The 12,969-nt window shown below is 40.5% G+C and overlaps 1 pseudogene; it reads right to left on the bottom strand.

The window, feature by feature from the left end:
* Window positions 1-4,192: 4,192 nt before the first annotated feature.
* Window positions 4,193-12,969, bottom strand: part of LOC129057531 (immunoglobulin kappa variable 2-29-like) — an 85,323-nt pseudogene continuing 76,546 nt past the window's right edge.

The raw sequence follows: 12,969 nt of genomic DNA, 5'->3' as shown, positions 1-12,969 counted from the left end.
ACTTGGGATGGTGTAGGTGGCTGTTAAGAGTGTCAGTGGAGGTGGTGGTTGGCATTTGGAGTGCCCCAATCTTGTGACACTAAACATTTATTGTTATACTAACCCCACTGCCAACTACCAGGAAGTTTTAATTTTTCTTACTGTGTCTTAGTCTCCATGGCATCCATAAACTGTTTTCCCCCAATGTCCAGGCATCATTCCTCTCCCACAGTTGATGTGTGGCTCTGTGCCGTGGGTGTGGGCCTGCCTCTTCTCTCTCAGAATGACCGCTGTTTCATGCTTGGTGAGTCACGCAGTATGCTGAGCTGCCATCTCTGACCTGGAGAAAGGATGCCCATCCTACCACAGGTGGGGCATATCATGGGATGGCCTTCCTGGTTTTCCTTGGCAGACATATTTTTCTCACTTTTTTTTTTCTCTCATCCCTTCTCTTTTTCCCTCCCTCTTTGATTTCTTCTCTTTTCCTTTTCTTTCTCTTGCCTCACTTCTGCCTTAGATCTACCATGGGACCCAGGGAGCTTTGGAGCCATGCAACCCACAGTGTGCTAAGCTTTTTACTCATGCTATCTCTTTTAATCTTCACAAGTCTTTACTTATCAGGCATTACCATCATGATCTGCACCTTACAGTGAGAAAGGGAGGCCCACACTGATTAAGAAATGTGCTCAGGGCCACACAGCCTGTACATGTCAGAGTAAGGGCATTCTCATGCCAAGGTTCATTTTTAGAGCCAAAAGCATACCACGTCTCAGGAGAAGCAGGCTAGATCTCTTGTCTGCTTGGCTTTTAACTCATGCTGACCTGAACTTTTTGGATTTGAGTAACTCTCAGACCTGTGGAGCCTGATTTCTGTGAGTGGATTTGGCCAGCCACCTGGGGAGGTGAACCCTTGCTGGGGTCTGGCTCATCAGTGTAGAAGGGAGTTCCTTCAGAGGTACGCTGTCTTCTCGGCCATCCCCATTGTAGTAGTTTCTTGGGTCTGCCCTAACAAAGTACCACAAACTAAGAGCCGTAAAACAACAGAAGTTTATTCTGTCATAGGTCTGGAGACAGAAATCTGAATTCTAGGCACAGGCAGAGTTAGTGTCTTCTGGAGGTTCTCGGGGAGAAACCATCCCACACCTCTCCAGCTTCTGGTGGCTCCCAGCAATCCTTGGTGCTCTTTGGCTCTCAGCTGCATCCCTCTGGTCTCTGCCTCCTTGGTCACGTGACTTTCTTCCTAGTGTCACTGCGTCTCCAATCTCCTTCTCCTTATAAGGACACCAGTCATTGGATTTAGGGCCCACTCGGATCCAGCATAAAAAAAAAAGTTTAAGAACACTTATCTGGAAATAATTATAGATTCACAGAAAGTAGCAAAGACAGGATATAAAGTACAGAGGTCTGATGTGCCCTGCACCCAGTTTCTCCTGATGGTTACTTCTTATGTAATTACAGTATGATATTAAAACAAAGAATTTGACATTGATAAAATAAGTATGTACAGTTCTATGTCATTTTATCACATGTCTAGATGCCTGCAACTATCACTGCAATCAAGATGCAGATTTATCCCATGATCACAAAGATCTCCCTTTATAGTTTCATCTACTCTTCTTTCTCCACCACCCTAACCCCTGGCAACCAGAATCTGTCCTCTATCCCTATAATTTTGTCACTTCAACAATGTTACATAAAAGGAATCACATGGTATGTGACCATTTGTGATTGGCTTTTTTCACTTGGTAGAAAGTCCTTCAGAATCACTCCAGTTGTTCTCTGTATCAATACTTCGTTCCTTTTTATTGCCTCATAGTACTCTATGGCATGGATATATTACAAGTTGTTAGGCCAGTTGCCTATTGAGGGATGGATTGGCTCTTTCTAGCTTTGGCTACAACAAATAAAGCTGCTGTGAACAATCGTGTATGGGTTCTGTGTGGACATAAGTTTTTATTTCCTGGGGGTAAATTCCCAAGGAGTATAATTCCTGGGTCATATGGTAGGTGTCTTTTGTTTAGTTTTTCGAGAAACTGACAACTATATTCTAGAGTAGCTATACCCTTTTATATTCCCACCAGCAATATATGAATGATCCATTTTCACTGCATCCTCACAAACATTTCAGTATGACCTAATTTTGACTTGATTACCTCTGCAAAGACCCTATTTCCAAATAAAGTCACATTTATGGATACCAAGACCTAGGAGTTGAGCATACCTTTTTGAAGGACACAATTCCACCTGCAGCACCTGTCTTCACTTGCTTTGGTTATGGGTGGGTCTCACTTCAGAGTGTTGTCTTCTGAGAAGAAGGTTTGAATTCATAACTGGATTATGCCTGGCTTTGATTGTTCAATTTGGCCCCCAGGGATGAGCAAGCAAGTTCATGTCATTGGAAGGGGCATTACTGAGTCTCACCCCTACTCAAACCTCCAAGATTTGAAAGATTTGATAATCATCAACATTCTCAAGAGGCAGAAGGGCAAGGTCCTTCCTTATGCAGTTTTTCCATGACTGTCCTTCCCCACTGTCCCAGTACTGATGGGAAAGAAAAACAGAGCAGGACAAAGGGACTGTCAGTCAATTGAGGGAAGGGATGCTGTGTTAGTTATTCCTGAAGCCCTTCAGAGTGTAGGCAGAGAGAGGTATTTAGAAAGGTGTGTTGGATGGGTGAGTAGCTGAAAGGGGCAGGGTCAGAGTGCCCCATAGAATGAGGAAGAGTCAAGGTTTTCATGTGCCCCTCCCCCTTCCCAAACATGTGAGTGTTCATACATGGGTTTCCAGTGTCTGGGCAAGGTTAATTCTGTCCTCTGTCCCCTTGCTGAAGGTCTGTTTCATTTAATTTCTATGTATGTGTGCTCCTAGCTAGCCAAACAGGGCAGAGATGCCAGGAAAATAGCAGGTCTGTTGTTTTGTTGAGCACCTTGAGCCCTGGAAGGCAGACTCATTCAGGGCTCAACAGGGGAGGATTAGGCAGGTAGCTATTTGATCCCAGGCCCCCCCACTTACCAGCTGTATGGTCTTGACCTATTACTTATTCCTCTCCACCTCTTCTATTAACTGGGTCTAAGATGTTCTTTATGTGAAGTTATTTTGAAGCATAATGTGTATACAGAACAGTGCACAGATCATAACTGCACAACCCCACATGAGGAACAGAACATTACCAAGACCCCAGAAACCCCTTCTTGTCTTCTCCCAGGCACTACCTCGCCCACCCCCAGCTAAGAGTAATTTCCATCCAAATTTCTAACTTTATTTTTACCTGGTTTTGAACTTTATATGGATGAAAACATACAGAACATATCTTTTGCGTTGAGTTTCTCTTATGTGACATTATTTTTATGAGATTCATCTGTGTGAGTAGGTATAGTTGTAGTTTGTTAATTCTCCTTATTGGGTATTCTAATGTATAAACATACCACAGTTTAATGACTCATTCTATTGTTGGACAATCGGGCTATTTCCAATTTTTGGCTTTTGTAAATAAAGCTGCTTTGAACATTCCTGCATAGTTTTTTGGTGGGTGGGGACACTCGGTCATCTAGAAGTGGGATTGCCGAGTTATAGAATATATTTGTCTTTCAGCTTTATAGAACCTTTGCAATATTTTAATGAATGTTTTTAACCTCACAGTATAGTGTGGATTAAGTTAGGTTGTGGAAAGTACTCGATAAGGCCCTTGGCAGACAGGAGTCCCTCAGTACATGTTTAAAAATGTAAATAAGGCATGACATTCCATTAAGTCTAAGTACCATGATGAACATAAACATTTCCCTGTTGTTTGTTCATTTAGTTGCTTTTATTGTGTTGTTATTTTATATCGTGTTGCAATGAATGATTCTCTTTATAGCAAGTTTCTTCTTTTGAAAAATTTGCTTTGGTAGATTCTCAGTGAATTGAATCACAGGATATATGACTGTAAGACCTGTCACCCTTAAAAAGGACTATGAGGGCTTGCTGAGGAGGAGAAAACAAGGAAGCAAGTCTCTCCTACCACGGCCCAGGGGACTGTGAGGACAGAAGGCTTGTGGGTTTGAGGGAGAAATGTCTTGCAGAGGATCATAGGGTAAAATAGAATGAAGGATGATTTTTGTAAATGGTGATGCGCCTTAGGACAACTACATATTTAGTCCCTTATAAGAGAAATTGAGTAGTTGGTAAAACAACAGATAATAATTATTAAATGAGGAAAGAGAGAAACCACAGATGCAAAGATTCACTTTATTTATTCATTCTCCTCCAACATTAGCATAATTAAAGCCAAGGAGGAGGAGCGGGGTGAGGTGAAAGATGAGCTGGAGGACCGCAATAGGGGTAGATCCCCTGTGGAAAAAGGGTCAGAGGCCAAAGGATGGGAGGTGGTGAGGCTGGGACTGAGGAACAGGTGGGGGCCTGGGGCACTTCTCCCTCTAACACTCTCCCCTGTTGAAGCTCTTGGTGACGGGCGAGCTCAGGCCCTGATGGGTGACTTCGCAGGCATAGACTTTGTGTTTCTGGAACTCTGCGTTGCTCAGCGTCAGGGTGCTGCTGAGGCTGTAGGTGCTGTCCTTGCTGTCCTGCTCTGTGGCACTCTCCTGGAAGTTACCCGATTGTTCGACGTTATCCACCTTCCACTTTACATTGACCTGTCTGGGATAGAAGTTATTCAACAGGCACACAACAGAGGCAGTTCCAGATTTCAGCTGCTCATCAGATGGCGGGAAGATGAAGACAGATGGTGCAGCCACAGTTCCTGAGGAAAGAAGCAAACAGGACAGTGTTTAAGTAACAAAGTTCTGCCCTTGGGTGTGTTGTTTGCGGATAATCACAGGGCATGTTAGGGACAGACAGAAAACAGCATGCTTATCCCGGATAATTATAGCAAGGAGACCAAGAAGTGTATTTAAATTCTTGATGTTTTGAGTTTCTTCCTAGCTTCCCCCTATTCCTTAATAAAGTTCTAAATTGTTTTGTTGGAGCTCTTTGCAGCCATTCTGAGGCCTTTGCATGTTTTTCTGACCTTACAGTAAACTCAATGCTTTAGGCAAAGAGAGGCCACGTCATCTGACCCCCTCAGAGTTTAGAATTCAGAACGGGTCTGAAGAAGACCAGGCAGCGGCTGAGTCAAGGAAAGCCTCCGTCCGCTTTTATTTCCCCTGTGCCTCTTCCAGGACTATGCTGGGATAGCAGGCTCCCGGGGGTTACTTTGGCTAAAACCTCCCTGCAGAGCAGGCCCTGAGCCCTGCCTCTGCGCCTGGGTGGTGTCAGCCCCTCCGCCTTCTGACTGTTCCAGCAACTCTCTAAGCCCTCCCAAAGGCCTCAAGGCCTGTAACCATATGCGGCAATTTTCAGCCATACCAGGAGAGGTCAACTGTAATTTTGGCCACCTGCCTAAGAGGAAGTGGCTAGCTTTACTTCTGACCCTCAGCAACTGCCAGGTGGCCTCTTGGAAATCCCCCTCTGGGGGATTCCAGCCATCGGGTGGGAGAGCAGTAGTTAAAATGAAAAATAAGAATCTTTTGCTGGGAGAAGTCAACAGATAGGGAGAAGTCAGCTGATAACAGAAATAGTTTGTTCTTTTTTTAAACTAAACTCACTGTTAACCAAGCAGTTCAACATGAAAGACTGAACTTTTATGTTTAATATTTTCTTCTCTTTTAACCTTCATTACTAATTTTTTTCAGATAATTGTATAAAACAACCATGGTAGCAAAATAATGTGATCACTGGAAAATAAGCAGGGAAAAGCATGCTATGAAGATACTCCTATCTGGGTGAATTCTTGATAGGTTTACATTTTTCATCTGGCATTTAAACATTAAACAATTAATGTATTTGATATGAAAATTATTTCAAGATATCTTATTAGCTTTTAATAGAGTTTAAAAAGTGTTTAAAAGAGTTTTCAAAAGGCTCTAAAATCATTTTGAAATAGTTTAAAACAGTTAGATAGTTTTGAATCGTTGTAAGTTAGTTTTAATAGAGCTTTAAAAAGTCCCTAAAATAGTCCTATCAAGTTGTTGCAGACCAAAATAATCCTCCCTAAATATCACTTTTGAAATCAGCTGGGGTAAACGACAGCAACACAATGACAAATCCTTAAACTATTTTAGAGATTATGAAATTAAAATACTGAGATTAAAATTTTCCTATCACAGAATTAAGGTACTGGAAAATATGTTTAAGTTTTTACTAATCACATTGCTATAGGTTTAGATATTTTGTACAACTGAAATATAATCATACACCGGCAGCTACATTTTTGAAAATTAAAAACATGGTCACAAATATATCTTATTTTAAAATCAGTTAATATACCTTAATGGTATTTAATGCCAAATTCAAAGTGAATTGATCAAGCCCTCAGTGGCCAGGTTATGGGTGTGATTTTTACTCTGAAAGAATTACATATTTCTTTCTTTTTGGTTGAGGTTTTGTTATTTGAATACATTTGATGAGAGGATATTGAAATAATTAAATAGCACTGAAAAAAAAAAGCTTTAAATTCTTTACAATCCCCTAATGGACATTTTCACTAATGAGATATCACAATGAATGTGAATTTTATTTCTGAAATCTCTAGTAAATCAGTCTTCTCCCTGGTTTTCCCAGCTCAGCGCCCATTATGTTTCTGTTCTCTTTCCCTTAGTGGCATTATTTGTATCACTGTGCATCAGGAAAGCTGGCTATGGCAGCATTAATCGGGCAGACACGGGGTGGCCACGGCAGGCGGCTGCCCCAAGAGCGCGGTGGCATGGCCACCAAAGCCACTCAATGAAGAAAGACCGCGGCTCTGTGTACAGCTCGCGGTGCCACGGCCTTCTTGGCAGAATAAAAATGTAGACAAGTAATAACAGAGGATAATGAAAGAACATGCTCTTTAAAATATTTCCTATTTTTTTCACAAACCCATGGTCATTAAAAAATGCAATTATTTACTTTTTTTCATTTAAACACATTTCTTTGAGATTGAGCTTTTGGGAATAACCACCTTTCCACCATTACAATAAGAGATAATTTCATGTTTAGTCTAATGTACAAATTGGATTTTTAAAAAATGAGCTCTATCTGTGAAGCCCTTATTCCTATAGAATGTGTCTTTTTGAGTTTATTACTTATTATAGACTCTAAAAACAACATTGCTGCTGATTTTCAAGTAAGCTGCTTCTTCTACATAGCAAATAGGTACACTTCACTTTTTCCTGATTTTTCTTAGGGCATGCAATTGATTTTTATAGTTGTCTGACAAAATAATTTATCAAACAAAAGGGAGAAAGACTAAAAAATATATTTTTCCACTTTTCTGTATCATGCATAATCAGCAACAACCAATACAATATTTGGCAAGAGTGAACAAAAATAAATTTAGTTTTGCTCGTTAGAAATACAAGGGTTCCTTTTTAGTTACACTTTTTTTTTTTTTACTTTGTGTCATTCAGTTTAGAACAATTTAATCTTTTTGTCTCCAAATCCATTTTTGAAGCTGAGTTTAACTTTTGCAACCCATGGCAAATCTTAAATGCCCTCATTTACCCATCTTTACAAAACTCCTATTTAAGCCTCTAAAAGTCAATACTGGCAATCAGACCCAAATTTCAGAAGGCAATAGTGAAAAATTACTTACGTTTAATCTCCAGTCATGTCCCTTGGCCGAAGATGATCCACAGTGTTAACTTAATTACTTTCCCCTTAACAAAAATCTCTTTTCGCTGTTAATGTCACTAGCCTGACTGATGCAGAGAAAATCTTGCAATTTAGATGCCTCACTTAACTGGCTAGCGCTTGGCTGTTCCTTAAGATGAACTAATTTTCTGTCCCTTATTCATCTGACTTTTTGAAAGAATCTGGTACTCTTTGGAACTGACCTGAGCTAATATCTCGAACATAAAAACGCTCCAAATTTACAACCTTATAAGAAAAAGCATTAGGAAAGTGCACTTACGTTTGATCTCCACCTTGGTCCCTCCGCCGAAAGTGAGCCACAGTGAGGGATCTCACCCTTTCCCCTCAACAAAAACCTCCCTTGAAGCCAATCATATGAGATAGGCTGCTTGTTCAGAGAAAAATCTAGCTATTTCTTCCCCATTTCCCCCATGAATCCTATTCTCCTCTCAAACCCAATGATTTGTCTATTTGCTCAGCTGTTTAAGTTCATTTTCTGGTGTCCTGCTATTTACTTCTGGGTCACCAGGTTTATTTAACCAAAATATCACAAAACTTGCACAAATGATACAATGGCACCAAAATCTCATGAGTAATTGAGACAGATGTACTTACGTTTGATATCTACTTTGGTCCCAGGGCCGAAAGTGAATCACAGTGATTCGTCTTAACTTTTCCCTTTACAAAAACCTCCCTGAAAGGTCAGCAAGCCTCTTTCCCCCAGTGAAGTTATTTTGATTTAGAAATCTTAAAAATCAGCCACAAGCTGGCCTCCTGTGGAACAATTTCCCCTCCTCTGCACCTAACCTGGGAATGAGGTTTGTTAGATCCCTGGCATCCGACTAATGAAAATCCACACAAAGGAACACAAAGTAAACTAATTAGAAACAGTGAAGAATCAGTGGAAAAAAGTACTTACGTTTGATCTCCAGCTTGGTCCCCTGGCCAAAACTGTACACACAATGGTTCCTTTTAACTTCCCTCCTATACAAAAACTCCCTTTCTGACAATTGACCAAGTCTCTGTCCAGAACGTGTTATGTTCCCCAGGACATTTCTGAAGCTATTGCTTAGACAAGCAACTGAATCTTGCTTGCTCTTCAAAGAAAATGTACAATCAATTCTCGAGTTTGTCTACAGACTTATCTTTATCTTTCCCCTGAAGGATGTCAGAGTCTGATTGCAGAGTCAGCTTATAGATCACTTCATAGACACAGGGAACAGAAGACACAGACAACCGAGGAAGCAAAGTTTAAATTCTACTCACGTTTGATTTCCAGCTTGGTCCCTTGGCCGAACGTCCACCACAGTGAGAGCTCTCCATTGTCTTGCTGAACAAAAACCCTTTTCACCAAAGGGGAACAGAGTCCTGGGTCAGCTGCTGAAGCTCAGCTCCCTTTTTGAGCAGGTGTGGAAGCCTTGAGGCTTCCCTGACATAGCACGTGTTTATTTTCTTAGGTGAGATCTAAAATCCAAGAAGAGAATATATTTATGTCTATGCCCTGATGGTTCCTTTCTTTAGCAACTTGCCACATCTGGACTGCTCATTATTTATTTATTTTTTAGAAAGTAGACTGAATGTAAATTACAAAGAAAAACAAGCAATTAAAAAAAAAAGGCCAGTTTTTTTGTGCTTTCTTTTGGAGTGGGCTGGGGGGCTTTTGCAAAGGATAAACTTCATTTAGTGTAATTATGGAAATCACCAGCTTCTCAATGAGTAATAATTACAGGTTGTCTTACTGTTTTATCTTCTCCTTTGCTGTAATGTTATTTTAAAAAAGGTAGACTAAATATATATCAAATTAAGGCTCATAACTTTGAAATGCATTTTGAAATGTAGCTACAGATGGTATACAAAACCAAAGTGAAGATTAATAGAGTAGAAAAGTAGACTTTACTTGGTTGGTTTGTCTGTTTTCACGGCACAGGAAGAGCTCAGCTCTTACTCAGCTGGACCAGGCACATGCCATCTTTGGAGCTGCCATGGGGTCCCAGTGTTCCATAGTGTTTCCACAGTAATCTCATCAACAACACTGAAGACCTTTTCAGTGTTTTCTTTTGAGTCCAGTTCCATTTTTGCAGCCTTGTATCTCTCTTAACCTTCCATCTCCACCCCTTCCATACATTACTCCCACCTCCCTACACTGCTTAGAGTTTTTCTATGGCCTCCAGCTTTTACAAGCACTCCCTCTGCTTGGGAACATCTTTGTCCACCTGGGTTAGCTTGTGAACTGCTAATTGTCTTTCAAAATTCAACTGAAGACACACCTTTTCTCAGATTAGCCCTGAGCAGGTGACCTGAATTTACAGAGTACAGAGACAGGTCACTGGGCCTAGAGTACCTACTTATTTTTTATTTTTTATTTTATTTATTTATTTTTTTGAGACAGAGTCTCGCTCTGTTGCCCGGGCTGGAGTGCAGTGGCATGACCTCAGCTCACTGCAAGCTCCGCCTCCCGGGTTCACGCCATTCTCCTGCCTCAGCCTCCCAACTAGCTGGGACTAAGGGCACCTGCCACCACGCCTCGCTAATTTTTTGTATTTTTAGTAGAGACGGGGTTTCACCATGTTAGCCAGGATGGTCTCGATCTCCTGATCTCGTGATCCGCCCACCTCGGCCTCCCAAAGTGCTGGGATTACAGGCGTGAGCCACCGCGCCCGGTGGAATGCCTGCTTGTTTTTATCTGCTTTCAAATTCTCTTCTACCCTTCTAAATTATAAGCTGTTTGATGTTTCATTTGTCCTGTATTTGGGAGGCTCAGTCCAGTATCTTTACTTAGCAAATGCTTAACAAACATTTTCAGAATAAATTTAAAAAAAAAATACATAATTGAAAATCAATAATAGATCAGAGATGCTATCATAGACCAAAGACTAATACTGACTACCACAATAGTAACTTTTACAACAGAAATCATAACTACAATTCTAAAGATTAGGGGTAGGTTTATTTGATTCTGTCACTGGCAGCTTTGCTAGTTTCCTTGAATAGCAGAATTAGCAGTTGGTCTCACCAGAAGATGAGGAATGAGAGGGATCAAGTTAGAGGTGGAGAGTTAACATTGGCAAGTGAAATTTAATGTGCAAAATAGCTGACCAAGGGCATAGTCCTTTTTTAAAGGGTACACAAAGTGATTTTCTCGCAGACATACATGCAATACCAATCATAAAGGGTGACATTTATTGAGCAGTTACTAAGTGCCAGAGATTATACATGTATCATCACATTTAATTATTCCCAAGACTCTATGAACTAGGAACTAATATTATCCCCTACTTTGTAGGTGCAAAAACTTGAGGGCAGAGAGGTCAAGGAACCAGCTTATGGCAGTAAGTGGCAGAGCTGTGACCTAAACTCAGAGCCCATGTACTTAACTGAACTATATGCAGATTATACTCCAGGAGTAAAGTCACCCAACGGAGGCAACAAGCATGACAGGGAATGCTGGGATGGGGGAAGGTAAAAGGAACTTCTTAGACTGGGATAAGTGTGTCCAGACGTATATATAAGGCTACGCACGGAAATACTGTTTAAAAAGTGAAAAATAACTAAAATCCTCATTAATAGGAGTTTGGTTAAACTGTGCTAGAGCTTTACAATGTAGCACAAAGCAGACAATAAGAGGAAGACGTAGACTTCTATATAGTTATGTGGAAGGTGTTTGTGAAAATGCAGGTCACTGAAGAGTATGTGTGGTGAGATCTCATGATCCCATCTACATTGATTATATATATATAAAAAAATACGGGCTGAATTTTAAAGGACACATAAATTGTGCTTGGTAGTTATCTCCTGGGATTGCAGAGGAGGAACAATGACACTTTATGCCATCTCTTCCTACTCTTCTGTATGGTTATGTGAATATATTCATTTTATAGTTTTTAGAAATAATAAAACTGTACTAATTTTGAAAAACAGTAAACTCTGACATTGCCTATTAGCATTCTCAATATTCCTGTGCAATGCATAAACATAACTTTTTAAATGATATGTACACACATGTGTGAGTTTTCTTTGTCAAATACTTCTCTATAATCTTTAAATCAAGCATGCCAAAAAGGTAAAAGCTTTCCTGTTTCAGTGTAGGAGATAGCCTTCTGCAAATGAAAGAGATGTAGGGGATAGAAACAGGAATGAAAAAGATGACTGAGCTGTTTGAGGGACTAATGTTCCTAAGTCAGCTAATTGGAAATCTAATATGAACAGTGCAACCGAATAACTATTGTAAAGCAGTATTTGTAAACAATAAAAAATGATTATCATAAGTACCATTGTTGCAAAAACTATTTTATTGATCACATGCAGTGGTGATCTGTAGGAATGATTGTTGTAATGTTTGCTGTAACATAAAATGAAACATGGGAAGTGGCTGAGATCTTTAGGTTGTGTGTGGTTCATTTTTTGAAAGCAAATGATGTCTCAGAAGCATCTGTGAGACTCTGCCAGGATCCACCATTCTACAAAATATCTGTGATGGACATTGATAGGATTGATTTGTTGAGGAAAGGCAAGGTGTCAGTAAGACAGTCTGAGAGGTTCTTGGATTTCATGTAAAAGAGTGCTGGAAATAGAATTTCTTGGCGAGCATTCCAACTAACTCATTACTGAAGCTGCTTTACATTGAACCCTCAGCAAAGTTAGATTATCAGAAAAAAAATATAAACTGCTGTGGAGGGGAGAGGAAGGAAAGTCAGGGAGGGAGGGGGGCAAGGAGAGAAAGAGACAGAGAGGGGAGAGAGAGAGAGAGGAGAGAGAGAGCACAAGCACACACTTCAATGCACATCTATAAATCATCCTGAAAACTACTGATAAATTATTTTAGCAGTGTTCCTCAGGTGTAACATTTCAAGAAATATCATTTTTGCTTTTTATTTGGCATAATTTACTAGTCAATTTAGGAAGATCGCCTCTTATCAGTAACATACAGTACATCACCCAGTATGTCAGGGGACACGATGGCGTAAGTTTGCCTTTTGCAAGGTTTGAGGGATGGCCGTTTCCCTACCTGACTCAGGAAAGTCTGTAGCTGATATCCATCTTCAAGTTTGTGGTTCTTTCTCTCTCTATATATATTTGAGCTCAGCAGTCATGCTGGAGTCCAGAGTAGGTGATTCTTTCTGCTTTAGCTTGACTCCTCCTTAAGATTGTAACTCTCTCAGTTTTACATTTTTTTGTCAGACGTAAGCTGATATTCCACAAGGAGAGGAGGAAATTCTGTGTTTCACATCAGTGGTGCTTGGAACCTGATTGGTTGTCATTCTTCCAGCTAGTTTGTCACAAGTGGATATCTGTCCTGGATTCCCTAGGATCAAGGCTGCCCCATTAGCCAGGAAGAGGGAGATA

The sequence above is a fragment of the Pongo abelii genome, chromosome 12 (genome assembly GCF_028885655.2).
Source record: "Pongo abelii isolate AG06213 chromosome 12, NHGRI_mPonAbe1-v2.0_pri, whole genome shotgun sequence".
Taxonomy (NCBI): Eukaryota; Metazoa; Chordata; class Mammalia; order Primates; family Hominidae; genus Pongo; species Pongo abelii.
Note: the sequence above shows the minus strand (reverse complement) of the source record. Positions and strands in the feature narration are given on the sequence as shown.